The sequence below is a fragment of the Elephas maximus genome, chromosome 4, assembly GCF_024166365.1.
Source record: "Elephas maximus indicus isolate mEleMax1 chromosome 4, mEleMax1 primary haplotype, whole genome shotgun sequence".
NCBI lineage: Eukaryota > Metazoa > Chordata > Mammalia > Proboscidea > Elephantidae > Elephas > Elephas maximus.
The window spans coordinates 90690081-90706617 of record NC_064822.1 but is presented as its reverse complement, the minus strand read 5'-3'; the positions used below and the strand labels follow the sequence as shown (position 1 = coordinate 90706617).

Below are 16537 nucleotides of genomic sequence, written 5' to 3'. Positions count from 1 at the left end.
AGAAAATAAAAGATCCTCTAGTGCAGGCCCTGACACACACACCAAAAACAATTTGACAGGAGAGGAATTTAAGTGGTTAAACAACATGAACAAAAACTGTTCAACCTTATAAACAATTTGAAACTTTAAATAGTAAAGTTTTACCTATCCAGTGAACAAGGGTGTTTCAGAAAGCCCATTCATTTCCATCTCCTGTGTGTAAAAGTGAATAACACTTCGGACACGTAAGTTCCAGCATTTTTCATAACTTCTATTTCTAATCATATGCTGTTTCTATTAATACATCCTGACAGCAACAGCAGGGTTCAAAAGGTCAGGACTGGAATGATTTCAAACAAGAAATGAGAACATTATTGTACTGGTTTCTTAGGGCTGCCACAACAAAGTCCCACAAAGTGGTGGCTTAAAATGGCAGAAGTTTATTGCCTCACAATTCTGGAGGCTGTTGTTGTGGTTGGGTGCCATTGAGTTGATTACGGCTCATGGTGGACCCCATGTGACAGAACAGTGCTGTCCCATAGGGTTTTCTAGGCTGTAATCTTTACATGAGCAGATTGCAGGCTCTTTTTCCCCTCAAAGCAGCCAGATTGGCTTGAACTGCAGCAGAGTGCTTCACTGTTTGTTAGCAGCAGAGTGCTTCACTGTTTGTACCACCAGGGTTCCAAATTCAGGCTGTCAGCCAAGGCCGTGCTCTCTCCAAAAGCTCTAGGATAAGATCCTTTCTTGTCTCTCACAGCTTCTGATAAACACCTAAAAACCAAACCAGTTGCCGTCAAGTGGATTCCGACTCATAGTGACCCTATAAGACAGAGTAGAACTGCCCAATAGAGATTCCAAGGAGCACCTGATGGATTCGAACTGCCGAATTTTTGGTTAGTAGCTTTTTTTTTTAGCTATAGCACTTAACCACTATGCAACCATGACTTCCCAGCTTCTGATAGCCCCAGGCATTTCTTGGCTTACAACTACAGCATGCATGACTTGTCTTTGACTCAGCCTTCACATGGCCATCGTCCCTCCAGTGTTCCCATCTCTCTCTCTTCCCTTTTATAAGGACACTATTCAGATTCAATTAGGATCCACCCTACTCCAGTATGGCCTCATGTTAACTGATAACATCTTCAAAGACCTTATTTCCAAACAAGGTCACATACACAGATACCAGAAGTTGGGACTTCAACATAATCTTTTTGGGAGACAACTCAACTCATAACAGCCATGAAATGCTTCTTGGAAACTCTCGAGGAGCATTTTGACTTGATTTGCTAGACATTTCATGGTGAAATTATACATCTTACCAATGAGATGTCATTATTTCCATGCTCAAATTAAATATCCAATCCTTATATTTTCATTCTTGAAGGTTCTTACTATTTAGCCGAATAGTCAGAATTGAGAGCTTATGAATGTAGTTAGAAGGATACAAAAAGTAAAATCGTTATACCATGAAAATTTTTGCTTCTGAACTGCCCACTTATGAAACAACTCCCCTTTTTACATTTTTCCTAGAGTCTCTTTCTCGCTGAATTATTGTCAAAATAGAGTAGAGGCAAGAGTGCACAGCAAAAGTTGAGGCTAAGTAGAGATAATGATAGAGGAATAATGGTTTAGTGGTTGCAGTGGGAAAAAATAAAATATTTCACTCTCCCTGAATTCAATTTGTGGCGTGTGGGAGATAATGAACAATATCTACTACACAGGACTAGAGGGAAAGTCAGATAAGTTAAAATGGAAGGAATATTCTGGGAAGAAATAAAGATGCAGGGAAGTTTGCTTAGTATGGAGAAAGGTATGGGATGGATAAGTAGAATGTTTGTTGGAGGGTGTGGGCATGTGGATAAGCAGAGGTTGGCTGGAGGGGGGAACACAAGGATCTACCAAGGTAAGGATAAGAGAACAGATGAATAAAGGATATGCAGATCCAATTAAAACAGTCTTATTTATAGCCCTTCTTTTGTTACACCACAGTGAGTGCCTTACAAAGATACTGTATTCTAGACTTTTGGGCCACTTCTTTGCATTTTTATAAAATTTCTCAACCATGGGGAAAAAAAATCGATCTGTGCCAGAGCAAAGGAAGCCAATGAAATAAGTAATCCATTAGGAGTATGTATAATTATAAACATTTAGCATTGCTTTAAACATAAGAAAAAAGAAAGGCTTTTATTTAATAGTTTTTCATAATCTCAAGAAAGCATTCATCTCTCATTTATTTTCAGGGAAACGTCGAAATTCTTGGAAGAAGGCCAGAGGATCCTGCTGTTACATCAAGACCTGTGCAAGAAAAAAAATTATCTACTCCACAATAACATGGCATGTAACATAAAGGCAGTGGTACCTCTCCTGCAGGGAGAGGGCCTCTTCAATACAGGGACTCCCATGGGCTGACTTAATTACAGCACAGCAAGAGAATCTACTACAAAGACAGTAGCAGTCGAATGGAGGACTGCTGAGATCCGTCCTAGGTACTGGGACAGATGGTGCTGCTGCATCTCATTTGGTATAAGACCTTCTAGAAAAATCTTAAAATGGACACATGTCAACAAATTTTCCACTACCAGTATTTTTTTTAAACCCTATGCATTGGCCCACCATATGGTACTGTATATGTTATAATTAATTTGAGGGTCAATCAGCAAGGATTTATTGAGCCTTGACTATGTGTAAGGGATAGGAAAAAGAGCCAAAGAAGCTTATTCTCTAGTTTAAGGACACGGATTAAACTCTGATTTAATTTAAGGGCTTTTGATTTTTTTCACCAGGCTGCACACATAAAAAAAGAGGGGGGTGTTGTGTTGGCCATATAACCTGTCTCAGAGACAATAACAAACACAAATTTATAGAAACTGAGTTAAGTCCATGTAAGAAAACACGACCTGAAACATAGGAATGGTGTATGGAAGCCTAATTCAGTAGCAAAAGTAACTAAAAGTTTTTAAATCAGTGACCATAGCAACCACATGGAACAAGGCACAAAATGATAATTAGACCCCCAAAATATAAGGTCTTAATATAGCTTCTCAGTAATGACACTGAGTAAATTCTGTTGTCAAAAGTTTAAGAGAGAATTGAAACTTAACTACATCCTGACTAAAGAAGGATTAAGATATCACTGTCATACTGTTTTATGAAATTAATATACACACAGCATTTCTGTTTGCAATCAACTCTATTTTCCTGATCACTTTAAAAGGATATGAATTAATGAAAATAACAAAATTCTTCATTCTTATGTGTGGGTATACAATTATAAACCTAACCCAAACCCGCTGCCGGGAAGTCGATCCCGACTCATAGCAACCCTATAGGACAGAGTAGAACTGCTCCATATAGTTTCCAAGGAGCGCCTAGCAGATTCAAACTGTTGACCGTTTGGTTAGCAGCTGTAGCTCTTCACCACTACGCTACCAGGGTTTCCATACAACAATGCCAACCAGTAATTGGGTGTAATTTAGAGTTAATTTACAATTTCCACAGCACGTATATTAAAAATAATACACACAAACCCAGATGTAAATCCATCCACCTACAGTCACCAGATCTTCAACAAAGGCTCAAAGTCCACTAAATGGGGAAAAGGCAGTCTTTTAACAAATGGTGCTGGCAAAACTAAATGTCCATCTGCAAAAAAATGAAACAGGATCCATATCTCACACTATACACAAAAACTAATTCAAAATGGATCAAAGACCTACATATAAAACCAAAAACTATAAAGATCATAGAAGAAAAAATAGAGTCAACCCCAGAGGCCCTAATACACGGCATAAACAGGATACAAACTATAACTAGCAATACACAAACACCAGAAGAAAAGCTAGATACATACAATCTTCTAAAAATTAAAATTTATGCTCATTAAAAGATTTTACCAAAAGAATAAAAAGAGAACCTATGGATGGTGAAAATATTTTTGGCTATGACAAATCCAACAAAGGTCTAATCTCTAAAATCTATAGGAAAACCCAACACCTGAACAACAAAAAGACACATAATCCAATTAAAAAACGGGCAAAAGATATGTACAGACACTTCACCAAAGAAGACATTCAGGTGGCTAACAGACACATGATGAAATGCTCAAGATCACTAGTCATTAGGGAACTGCAAATCAAAACTACACTGAGATACCATCTCACCCTGAAATTACTGGCACGAATCAAAAAAAAAAAAAAAACAGAAAATAAATGTTGGAGAGGCTGTGGGGAGAATGGAACTCTTATGCACTGCTGGCGGGAATGGAAAATGGTACAACCATCTTGGAAAACAATAGTGCGCTTCCCTAAAAACCTAGAAATAGAAATACCATATGATCCAGCAGGAATGTATCCTAAAGAAATAAGAGCTATCACACGAAGAGACATGCACAACCATGTTCACTGCAGCATTATTCACAACAGCAAAAAGATGGAAACTTAAATGCCTATCAACAGATGAATGGATAAACAAACTATGGTACATAAACACAATAGAATACTATGCAACAACAAAGAACAGCGAAGAATCTTCAATACATCTCACAACATGGATGAATCTGGAGGGCATTATGCTGAGTGAAATAAGTCAATCACAAAAGGACAAATACTGTATGAGACCACTATTATAAAAACTCATGAAAAGGTTTACACAGAGAAAGAAACAACCTTTGATGGTTATGAAGGAGGGGAGAGGTGGGAAAGAAAAAACACCTACTAGAAGACAGATAAGAGGTAACTCTGGTGAAGGGTAAGACAGTACACAATACTGGGGAAGTCAGGACAACTTGACCAAGACAAGGTCACAGAAGCTTCACAGACATATCCAAACTCCCTGAGGGACCAAATTATTAGGCTGAGGGCTGGGGACCATGGTTTTGGGGAACATCTAGCTCAAATAGCATAACATAGTTTATAAAGAAAATGTTCTACAGTCTACTTTGGTGAGTAGCGTCCGGGGTTTTAAAAGCTGGTAAACAGCCACTTAAGATATTCCACTGGTCCCGCCCCATCAGGAGCAAATGAGAATGAAGAAAACCAAAGACATGAGGAAAAGATTAGTCCAAAGGAAAAATGGACCACAACTACCACAGCCTCCACCAGACTGAGTCCAGCACAACTAGATGGTGCCTGGCTACCACCACCGACTGCTCTGACATGGATCACAATAGAGGGTCCTGGACAGAGCTGGAGAAAAATGTAGAACAAAATTCTAACTCACATAAAAAAACCAAACTTACTTGTTTGACCGAGACTAGAGAAACCCTAAAAGTGTGGCCCCAGGACACCCTTTTAACTCAGTCCTGAAGTCACTCCTCAAGTTCACCCTTCAGTCAAAGATTAGAGAGGCCCATAAAAAGAGAGAGAGAGACAGACTAAACGGGCACACTAACCCAGGAGCAAGGATGAAAAGGCAGGAAAGGACTGGAAAGCTGGAAATGGGGAACCCAAGGTAAAGAAGGGGAGAGCATTGGCACCTCGTGGGGTTGGCAACCAATGTCACAGAACAATATGTGTATTAACTGTTTAATGAGAAACTAATTTGCTCTGTAAACCGTCATCCAAAGCACAATAAAAAATTACAAAATGAACAAAAAAGTAATATACACACATATTCTCATTTAATCTTTATAACAACTCTATGAACTAAGAAAGTAAAAAAGTAACACACACACACATATTCTCATTTAATACTCACAACAGCTCTATGAACTAAGAAAGTATAGCTCCGTTTGAATGAGTTAATATATGTGAAGTACTTGGACACTGCCTGGCACGTAACTACAGGTAGTCCGCGACTCACGACATATTTAAGATGACCGCATTTACAACTCTCTGGTTTGTTTCCATGTATCTTATCCTTAGTAATATGTACCGCACACAATATTGCAGAGCGTAATTTGCTGATGTTATCATTCTCAGATGTAATGTTTCTAACCCCCAAAGACAAATAAAGATCAGATTTATAAAGATACTGAAAATAAAAGGCAATAGTAATGAAAACTAAAAAGAAAAAGATGTTCGACTTATGTCAGAATCAACTTATGATGGAGCAGTCATGAGTCAGGGAGTACCTGTAATACTATGTAAGTCCAAGCTATTACTTCTACCATGACACTATTATTATTGCTGTTGTTACTATTATTACAGTTTAAAAATACAAGCTTTGCAGTCACACTGCCTGACTCAAATCCTAGTTCTACCACTAATAGACAAGTTACCTAATCATCTGTGTCTCAGTTTTCTCATCTACAAAATGGAAATAATATTAAAATGTCTACTTAAAGCCTACTGAGGATGTTAAAAAGTTAAGGGAAAGTAGCATAACACCCACCTTGTGCTGGACAGCAAATACAAGTTAGCTATTTTCACAGGTTAAATGTTTTAGCCTTGATCTCATAGCCAGTAAGCAGGGAATCTGAATTAAAACCCAGATCTCCTGATTAAGTTTAGAGCACTTTCTGTAGTCACGCTGCTAGGAAACATACAAAACAGGACATTTAATCCAACAGATACAATCAAGTATTTAATGCGATGCAATAATAAAAAGTTGCATGAGTTGCCCAAGCAAGCACTAAGTGTGAAAGGCTTTATACGACAGATAATCCGGTCAGATGTGCCAGGTAAAATGTATACCCCCAACACACTATCCCGTTCACTTTTTTTCTGCTGTGACTGTTTCCTTCTTAGAAAATATAGAAAAATTATGTATTTGAGTAGTGAATTATTAGAGTAAACATTTGAGAATAGTGCTTCAGGTCACAAAAGCAGAATTATAATAATAAAACTAACTTCAAAATGCCAAGTACTTAGTGAAAACCAGAACCATGATAAACCAAAACAGTGTTTTAGCTCCAGGTATCAATAGGTATGCCTGGAGCCATGAGCAACCCTGATAATAAAGCTCCAAAGTAGGCAACTGGGATATGTTTAACAAAGAACCAACTTCTTAATTTCCTAAGAATACTCATACCTGGACACAATGTAGCCAGGGTGAGTATCCACGGACTCCCTTCCAGAGAAATGAGAGTTCACAGGGAAATGGAGACTGAAGGTACGGGGGAGGAGGGAGATACTCAGTCGTCGCCTTTCCTCTCTATTCTCTCTTTCCCCCACCCTCAAAATTGACTCATTCATTCATTTATTCATCAAAACCTCAAGTTAGGCACTTGGTGATATAAAGTTAAATAAGACACAAAGAATCTGGTGGGGAAAATAGACACAAAAGTCAACAATCGCATTAACTGTGGAACATAATATTTCCCTCAGGTTTTACAGAAGAACATCAGCTAACCTGAACTGGTTGCGCGCTTTGGGCAACATTATGTGTCCGGTGCTTCTTCATATGTTATCTCATTCAAAAATAAACATTGGTGCTGTTGACTATTCCTGTTCAGTAGATGACGACAGTGAGGCTTGAGATATGAAATAGAACCGAGAATGAAATTTGGGTTCCCTTATTCCAAGTCCAGAGTTCCTGGGTAATGCAAATAACTAATACACTCAGCTCCTAACTGACGGAATTCACCCAGTCGTGCCTCAGAAGAAAGGCCTGGTGATCTACTTCCAAAAAATCAGCCATTGAAAATCATACGAAGCACAGTTCTACCTACACATGCGTGGAGTCACCAAGGGTCGAAATCAACTGACAGCAACTGGTTTATTCTAAGTCCAAGGCTCTTTGTTCTGCATATAATCCTCCTTCAACTCCTCTGTTTTCTAATTCATCACTTTCCTTTCTCTCTTATTTTTCTTTCCTAGGAGGACAAAGGATATTTGAGGCAAAACTCAAATGTCAACAAGGGTTAAAGACAGAGGATGTAAATGAGGGAAGTGGACAGACAGCAAGAGGATATAGATGAGATGGCGTGGTGGTGACTATGGAACTGGAAATTCATGCCTTTTCTAAAGGAGGAAGGCTCTCTCAGCTTTATAAGACTGTCCAATTTTTTAAGAGCAGCCTGAATCTAGGTTTTCATATGACCTTCCTCGCCCTACTTAAAAAAGAACCTCCCTAAATAAAATGTTTCTAAAACTTTGGGTTGGAGTCTATCCATGGGACACCCATTTGCAATCTCTGCTCTAGATAAGAGGCTATTCTTGCTGGCATTGCCCTCCCTTACTATAGCTTTATTTTACCTGTAGAATTTAAAAACCAAGCAGTCATTGCAAAACAAACCACAGGACTTTTGCAACTGCTATTATCTGGACTTTATTCTAATTCTGGGGTTTTAATGAGACACACTTCATGACAATCACAGCGCTGAAAACAATTTAAACATCAGCTGGTTCCAAATCCATCAAGGGGTCACCACTAGCCAGATGGGGCTAGTGAGCACTTGAAATGTGGCTAGCTCAAATTGGTATGTGGGTTTTTTTTTTTAGTAAGTGTAAAATACACAATAGATCTGGAAGACTTCGTATGATAAGAAAATATATATACATATATAAAATATTTCATATATGATTTTATACTGATTATATGTTAAAATGATAATACAGTATTTTCGATATATTAGGTTAAATAAAATATAGCATTAAAAATATATTTTAAAGTCCATCAAGGGCCTGACTCACTTCCTGGACATCCCTGCCAAATAGCTTTTTGGCTTCAGCTTGAACATGTCCATTAGCCAACTGGGAAGTCTCTGTCTCCTCAGATGGCTGCTATTTTCACACAGCTCTTAGTCTTTAAGGAAGGTCCTTCCTCACATTAAGTTCTATATCCGTTAGCTGCCACCCACTTGTCCCTGGATGTTGCCATCTGTAGCACAGTATTCCAGGAGTAGGGGGACCAATATTTATCATCACATTCTGGATGGTGTTTCCGTTAATACAGACCAAGGTCACGTCAGCTTTTTCTTTAGTGTAGCACACCTGCCTGCCTGGCCCTCAAGGATTATAGCCTGACCCAGCAATGCAAGCAAGTCAACAAACAATTACCGAATCCATGGTAGAAGGGAGACAGAGTTGTTGTTTCTACCAGTCACAGTTTTTACTTTAATTCCAGCTGAGGGATATACTTAATGTCCCAGTCTCCATGTGCACACATCGCTTCCTGTAGTTTTTTTTTAAAAAACACTGACATCCATTTTAGTAACTGGATGGGGTTGGTTTCATAGGATGTTAACAGAGTATATATGGCTAGTTTGATGTTACAGGAAGAAAATGGTTTAACATTATAGCTTTGTAATGGAAACTAAGAAATATGGCTACACACTCGATATGTATAATAAAGTATAGCCAACTTAAGTCCAGTAAATGACATCATGGACCATAATAACTACAGAATGATGCTTGCTTTTCTCTCAAATTCATGAATCCTTCCCAAATGTTAAATGTTTTGGCAGACTCATTTTTAAATTATTTTTTTAACAAAGTATCATAAGAATTCTCAAATTCAAATAATTCAAATACCTTTGTTCAATATTTCACCTCTTAGTTTTTATTGTGAAATACTATTTTATTTCTTCATTTTTACATCCCATCACATGATTTCTCTAATTCTTCTTAGATTATAAAGAAATCTAGGAGTCATCCTGATTTCTCCCTTTCCCTTGCCTCTCACATCCAATTAATTAGCAAATCCTTTAATATATATCCTGACTCAGATAACTTCTCATCCCCCAAATAGGCTCTTCCCCAGTCCAAGCCCCCCAACACCTCTTACTTGAACGACTACAACAGCCTCCTAACTTGCTTCCCTCCTTCCATAGTCTGCACAGACAAGCCAGAGCTCCCATCCCTCCAGTGGCTGCAGTTACAGCAAAAATAAAATCCAGATTACCACCCGGGCTCGAGGTCCTGGGCGCTGACTGCCTCTGAATGTTCCTCTCTCACCACATCATGGCCACTCACCCCTCCGCTCGGATCACACTGGTGTCTCAGGGGTCTCCCCGTGGTAGTACTGTCCCCTGTGATGGGTCAGGGTGTTTAGAATGTTTAGCTGTGATTTTGTAATCACAATGACTTGGGAGGAGTGACACCACTGACATTTAGTTGGCAGGGACCATGGATGCTAAACATCCCGCACTGAATTGTACAATCCCACAATGCACAGCACAGTCCTATAATACAAGGATCACCCCACACAAAACGCCAGTAATGCCCCAAGCTCATCTCCACCTCAAGGTCTGTACATTGGTTTGTTACTTCCAGTCTGAGACACTGCTAAACCTTTTCAGTGATAAACTTAGAATACAGCTAAAATGTCATCGCCTCTCAAAGACTTTTGCCTGACCCCATTTCTAAAATAGCCTCCCCTACTAGCGCCTCTGGAAACCCTGGTGGTATATTGATTAAGTGCTATGGCTGTTCCAATCCACCAGCCGTTCCTTGGAAACTCTATGGGTGCAGTTCTAATCATTCTATAGGGTCGCTACGAGTCATAATCGACTCAAGGGCACAGGGTTTGGGTTTTTCTTTTTTGGCTAGTAGTATCTCTGTTGGTCTTATTATTCCTTTGTTGTTGTGGTTGTTAGGTGCCGTGCAGTCAATACCGACTCATAGCAACCCCACCTGTGCAGGGTAGAACTTCAGAAACAGATTGCCAGGCAGTCTTCCAAGGTGCCTCTGGGTGGGTTTAAACCACCAACCTTTTGGCTGGTAGCCCAGAGCTTAACCATTGGCACCATATTCCTTTACACTACTTTACTATTTTAGCACATACGACTATGCAAAATTTTGTTTACTCTACTCTTTTATTGCTTTTCTCTCCCACTAGTATATCAACCGCTTGAGGGCAGAAACTCTGTACCCCAAGCACCTAACAACGCCTGGTACATGGTAGGTGTTCAATAATCATGTGTGGAATGAATAAATACCCATAGTAATTTTTCTTACTTAGGATTAGGAACGGAAAAAAAAAAAAAAACTTCAATTTGGGAGTTCAGTGTCATCTAACCATCATTTCTGGTTATTTTTTCCTACATGATTGATTTCCTTTTTGCAGTCCTTTCTCACTCAATTAGTTTTTATATTCAACAGCTTTTATTCTCCTATAATACAGAGAAGTAACTCTAAAATGTCCCAAGTCACCAACTAACTTTTTCACAGAACGCAAATGAGGGTTTTTCATGAGCACACTATTTTTGTACACCTCAGAGTAAACGGGTAACTTCTGGCTAATGGGTCAGCACAGCAATGGTAGGATTGCTTCTGAGTCCACAATAAGCACATGTGATCGTGGCCCAAGTGACTTTTCGTGGAGCAGCTCCCAAATCCACTGGGATAGAGAATTAGCATTGCCGTTTCTCAAAAATGCCCACATATTTTCAAAAAACAAGAGTTGAAAAATAATGCAATATAAAAGATGTTTTTAAAAATTCTAACTTGAGAGAGCTAAATCAAAGATTCAAACCAGGTCTAGGAAGTGTGAGGTAAGTGTGAGGTAAGTGGGAATATGTAGGATTATATCTAGATTTTATATTATGACCCAATTTAAATGTATAGAAGCATGGAAAGCTAAGAAGGGTAAGCACGCTGTAGCTCCTTTTACGATCTATACTGATAGGGTTTCTGCATAGATAGGGTCTAGATTAAATACTAAATGCTCAAAGGTGCTTATCTTTGACTACAGTAGTAGTATTTGAGGACTTGTAGATAATTACTGTAGTTTGTGAGAGATTGCTAGGTCCAAGTAACATGTGTACTTTATATCTTAACACATACAGACTTCCAGATCACTCTCTCAAAGCTTACAGCAATTCACACTGCCACCAGCAAGGTATGGGAATGCTTGCATTTCCACGAACTTTCCTACCTTGAATATTATCGATATTTTAAATGTCTGCAATTTGATAGGTAAAAAAGTAAGAACTCACTATTATTTAATTTGCATTCACCGACTACTAAGATTGAGCATCTTTTTATACACTTATTGACTATTATAAATCCTCCTCTGTGATTTGCCTAGTTATAGTCTTTGCTTTTTTCTATTGTGTTATTGTTGTTTTTAACCACCTTGTAGGAACTATACATTAAGGATAATCATCCTTTGTGAGTCATCCATGCTGCATAATTTTTTTCCAATCCATTGTTTGTACTCCACTGTTGTTTATGGTGTCCATCACATTTGTTTTTTTCATTTCTGTGTAACCAAATGTGTCAGCCCTGCCTTTTGATTCTATGTTTTAGATCTTGCTTAGAAAGATTTTCTCCACAGTGACATTTAATAAATGTTCTCTGGAATTGTCTCCTAATTATCGAGTTCATTCTTTAATGACCCATTAAATCCTTGTGGATAGCTAACGAAGGGAGAGGATAAAAGACAGATTGTTAAGGAAGCATTGAGTTTTTGTTACAGGAATGAAAAATTTAGCAAAAGATATTGGTGATGGTTGCACAACACGATTGATATAATTGGTGTCACTGAAATGAACATGAATTGAAAAATGTTAAATTGGCAAATGTTGTCTTATATATATTTTTACCACCAAAAAAAAAGGAGGGGGGAAGAAAAAGGCGCAGGAAGAAGAAAGGGACAGGAAAAGTCTTATATTTTAAAGTTAAAGAGGGAGCTTTAATGTGAGGCAGTGTTGCTGGACTTTTCCTCACCGTATCCTTAATACCAGGAAGGGAAGAATGCTCAAATATTTTGACTTACAAAAATAATTAAATTATAAACATAAGAGGAAAAGTTACTGGTTTACTAGGAAAACTAGACAGTACCTGACTACCACTACTGAACATTCTGATCAGCATAGAAAAGGAGAAATATGTGGAACTGAACTTCAAATTCTGAAAGAATCCAGACTTACTGGACCCACTGAGACTGACGGAGTCCCTGAGACTATTGCCCTGAGATACTCTTTAAACCTTGAACTGAAACTAAGGCCCTGAAGTCACCTTTAACGTGAAATTGCAGTTTAGCTCAAATAGTAAAGAACACCACCCTTAAGTACTGTGATTCTTTAAAAAAACATATCTATGAGATTAAATAAACAATTTTCTGTAAATATCCATAATGTCCTAGATTGAACTGTCCCCCCAAAAAATATGTCTTATAAATTCTAATCCCTATACCCATGGTTATAATCCCATTTGGGGGTGTTTTTCTTTGTTATGCTAATGAGGCAGTATTAGTGTAGGGTGTGTCTTAAATCAATCCCTTTTGAGATATAAAAAGAGCAGACGGAACAAACACGGAAGCAAACGAGCACAGATGGGGGAGACAGATGCCAAGCCATGTGAAGACTGCCTAGGAACAAGGACTTTCCTCCAGAGCACAAACAGAAAGCCTTCCCCTAGAGTCAGCTCCCTTAATTGACTTCTAGCCTCCTAACTGAGAGAAAATACATTTCTGCTTGTTGAAGCCACCCACTTGTGGGATTTGTTGTACCAGCACTAGGTAACTAAGACAGCAGAGATGAGAAATTTGGGTGGTGGGGGGACACAATGTGAAGAATGTAACCAATGTCACTGAATATGATGTGAAGAACTGATAAATGGGAGTGTGTTTTGCTGTGTATACTTTCACCAAAAATACAAATTAAAAAAAATTTTTAAGTTATTGGTTTAAAATGATCACAGCACAAATCACACTATTATTTTTTTTAAGAAGAGGATAATTACATTTTTCATAACACTAAAAACAAAATAATGTAAAGTGATTTAAAAAATTCCTACTTAGGTAACATTTCACCTGAAATTTTTCCCTGAAGATTTTAAATTCTATGATATTATGTTGTTATTGATAAATAACAAATAAATATGTTAGAAATAAAATTATGTTCCCCGTACCCATTGCCATCGAGTCGATTCTGACTCATAGCGACCCTATAGGACAGAGTAGAACTGCCTCATAGTTATTCATATATAAATAGTTCAGTTGACTAGGAAGTAGGGTAGAAATTTATTTTGCCAGTGACTATAATAAGAGAAAACCAAAGGAAAATTTTTTACAGAGCTACAGGTTGTATTTCAGATGTCTTGTTTAGTTAGAAATATGTATGTTTTTTATGTATGTGTTGGCTCAAAGGCATAAAAGGGACTTTTTGACTTCTTAAGGCCCCAATAAACCTTCTAAAACCCTTCTAGTAACATCTAATTACACAATCAAGTTCCTATGCTGGAGCTTCAGAACTTTGCTCACAAAAACAATGCACGAAGTCTAGGACAACCACAACCAGACATCTGACATACCATCCTTAATGCTTCCTGGGGAGATGTAAATAAACACTGTGATCTGCCCTCATTCACACTTGCTGCTCCTACTTCATTCTCCATATTCAATACCTAGGTAGAAAACCAGGCAGGCACAAGAACACTGGTCTCAGAAAAAGAAGTCTGAGGGCAAAGAAGATGAAAAAGGGTCAACAAAACACCTTCATCTCTCTAAAGCAGAACAAGTATCAGGGTACACAGGAACAGTATAAAAGCCAATCACTCAATTACTAAAGCCATCTTTATAAAAGATAAGGTTATACCATTATCTCTTTCAAAAAAGAAGGGGGAAGACATTTCTTTTCCTATTGACCCACAACGCCGGTGAGATCTATGCTTTCCATAGCACCAAACCAGCTGCCACTGAGTTGATTCCGATTCACAGCAACCCCACATGTGTCAGAGCAGAACTGTGCTCCATGGGGTTTTCAGTGGTCGTGATCTTTTGGAAGTAGATGGCCAGGACTTTCTTCCACGGCACCTCTGAGTGAACTTGAACCTTCACCCTTTTCGTTAGCAGCCAAGTGTGCCAACCATTTGCACCTATCCAGGGGCTCCCCTCTGCCCTAAGTGACTCAAAAAGCCAAAGCTCAGTTTTACCTGATTCACCAAAAGCTCTCAAAGCAAAAGTCGGGTTTGACATGCTACTTATTTCTTGGGACCCTTGCTTTCATTTAATTTCAGCCTCTGAACATCCTTACTGAGTAGTAAATTCACTGATGTATTTTAAAGGCTAGTTTTCATATTTCATCTGGCATTTTTAACTGTTTCCAACAGGAGAGTTAGTCAGAGGTCCTAGATCACCATACTGCCATAATCAAAAGTCAAAAATCAGTTTTAAAACATAAATCATAACCGATAACATTGCCCTAACAGGGAACACAGCAGAGAACCCCTGAGGGAACAGGAGAGCAGTGGGATGCAGACCCCAAATTCTCATAAGACCAGACTTAATGGTCTGACTGAGGCTGGAAGGACCCCGGTGGTCATGGCCCCCAGGCCTTCTGTTGGACCAGGACAGGAACCATTCCTGAAGCCAACTCTTCAGACTGGGATTGGAGTGGACAATGGGTTGGAGAGGGATGCTGATGAGGAGTGAGCTTCTTGGATCAGGTGGACACTTGAGGCTTGTTGGCATCTCCTGCCTGGAGGGGAGATGAGAGGGTAGAGGGGGAAGCTGGCGAAATGGACACAAAAAGAGAGAGTGGAGGGAGAGAGCAGGCTGTCTCATGAGGGGGAGAGCAACTGGGAGTATGTAGCAAGGTGTATATAAGTTTTTGTGTGAGAGACTGACTTGATTTGTAAACCTTCACTTAAGCACAATAAAAATTACTTAAAAAAAAAACCATAAATCACATTATATCACTCCCCTGCTTTGAAATGTTCATTGTTTCCCCCATAGGATACTGAACAAAGTTCCAACTCCTGAGCCAGCCCATAAGGGGCCTGACCCTGTTCAAGAGGCACATGGGAAATTCTCCCAGAGATGCAAAACAGAGGTTGAACTTGAATCAGGGGCAACTGAGAGAAAAGACAAGAGACTGGAGGATCACAATAATCTAAATAGCAAATGCAACGGACAAAGAAATACTTAAGTCTAGTACAGACAAAGGTCAATATCCAAGGGTCTGATCTGAAAGGAACAAGTTACGTCAAGACTGTGGGGGATCACTGGATCAGATCCAGGAGAGTCAAGAACCAGAGGGGTCTGTGAGAGATTAGGGTCAGCAGAGCACCACCAGCCCAACCATACAGAAGGACAGTGGGCACTGCAAACCCAAGCTGAAGGGCCAGTTAGACAACCTGGCCACAACAGCAGTATGATTGGGAAGCTGACACTAATCAACAGGAGCCCAAATGAGGCTAAAACACATAAAAAGGGGCATGGGAGCAAGAGATGCTTTCATACTCCTTGTTGTTGTTGTTAGGTGTTATGGAGTAGGTTCCAACTCATAGCGATCCTATAGGATAGAGCAGAACTGTCCTATAGGATTTCCAAGGAGCGGATGGTAGATTTGAACTGTGGACCTTTTGATTAGCAGCCAAACTCTTAACCACTACACCACCAGGGCTCCAGACTCCTTGTTAGTGAGAGGTAATTCGTAAGATGTCATGGAGCCTGGCTCTCACTGGCAAAGCCACCCGCAGCAGACACTGTTACAGTCAGTGGCACTGAAGCCTTGGCTGGCAGGAACTGACAAGCCTAATGACAAGGCCCTTAACTGGCCCCAAACCATCTCTCCAGGCTCACCTCCTGCCTCATCCTATATGCACCTACTGCAACAACAGAGATGCTGCCACTGCCTGGCAAGTAACAATCTCCTCAGCCTTCTCTCTCTTTGCAGATTGTTTCCTCTTCCTGAAATGACTGCTGCTCCTCTTCTCTGCCTGGAAAATCC

General features: G+C 39.3%; 1 protein-coding gene across 14 annotated transcripts in view; it reads right to left on the bottom strand.

Moving 5' to 3' along the window:
- Positions 1-16537, bottom strand: part of BICD1 (BICD cargo adaptor 1) — a 278038-nt gene that overhangs the window by 247224 nt on the left and 14277 nt on the right. The window lies entirely within an intron of this gene.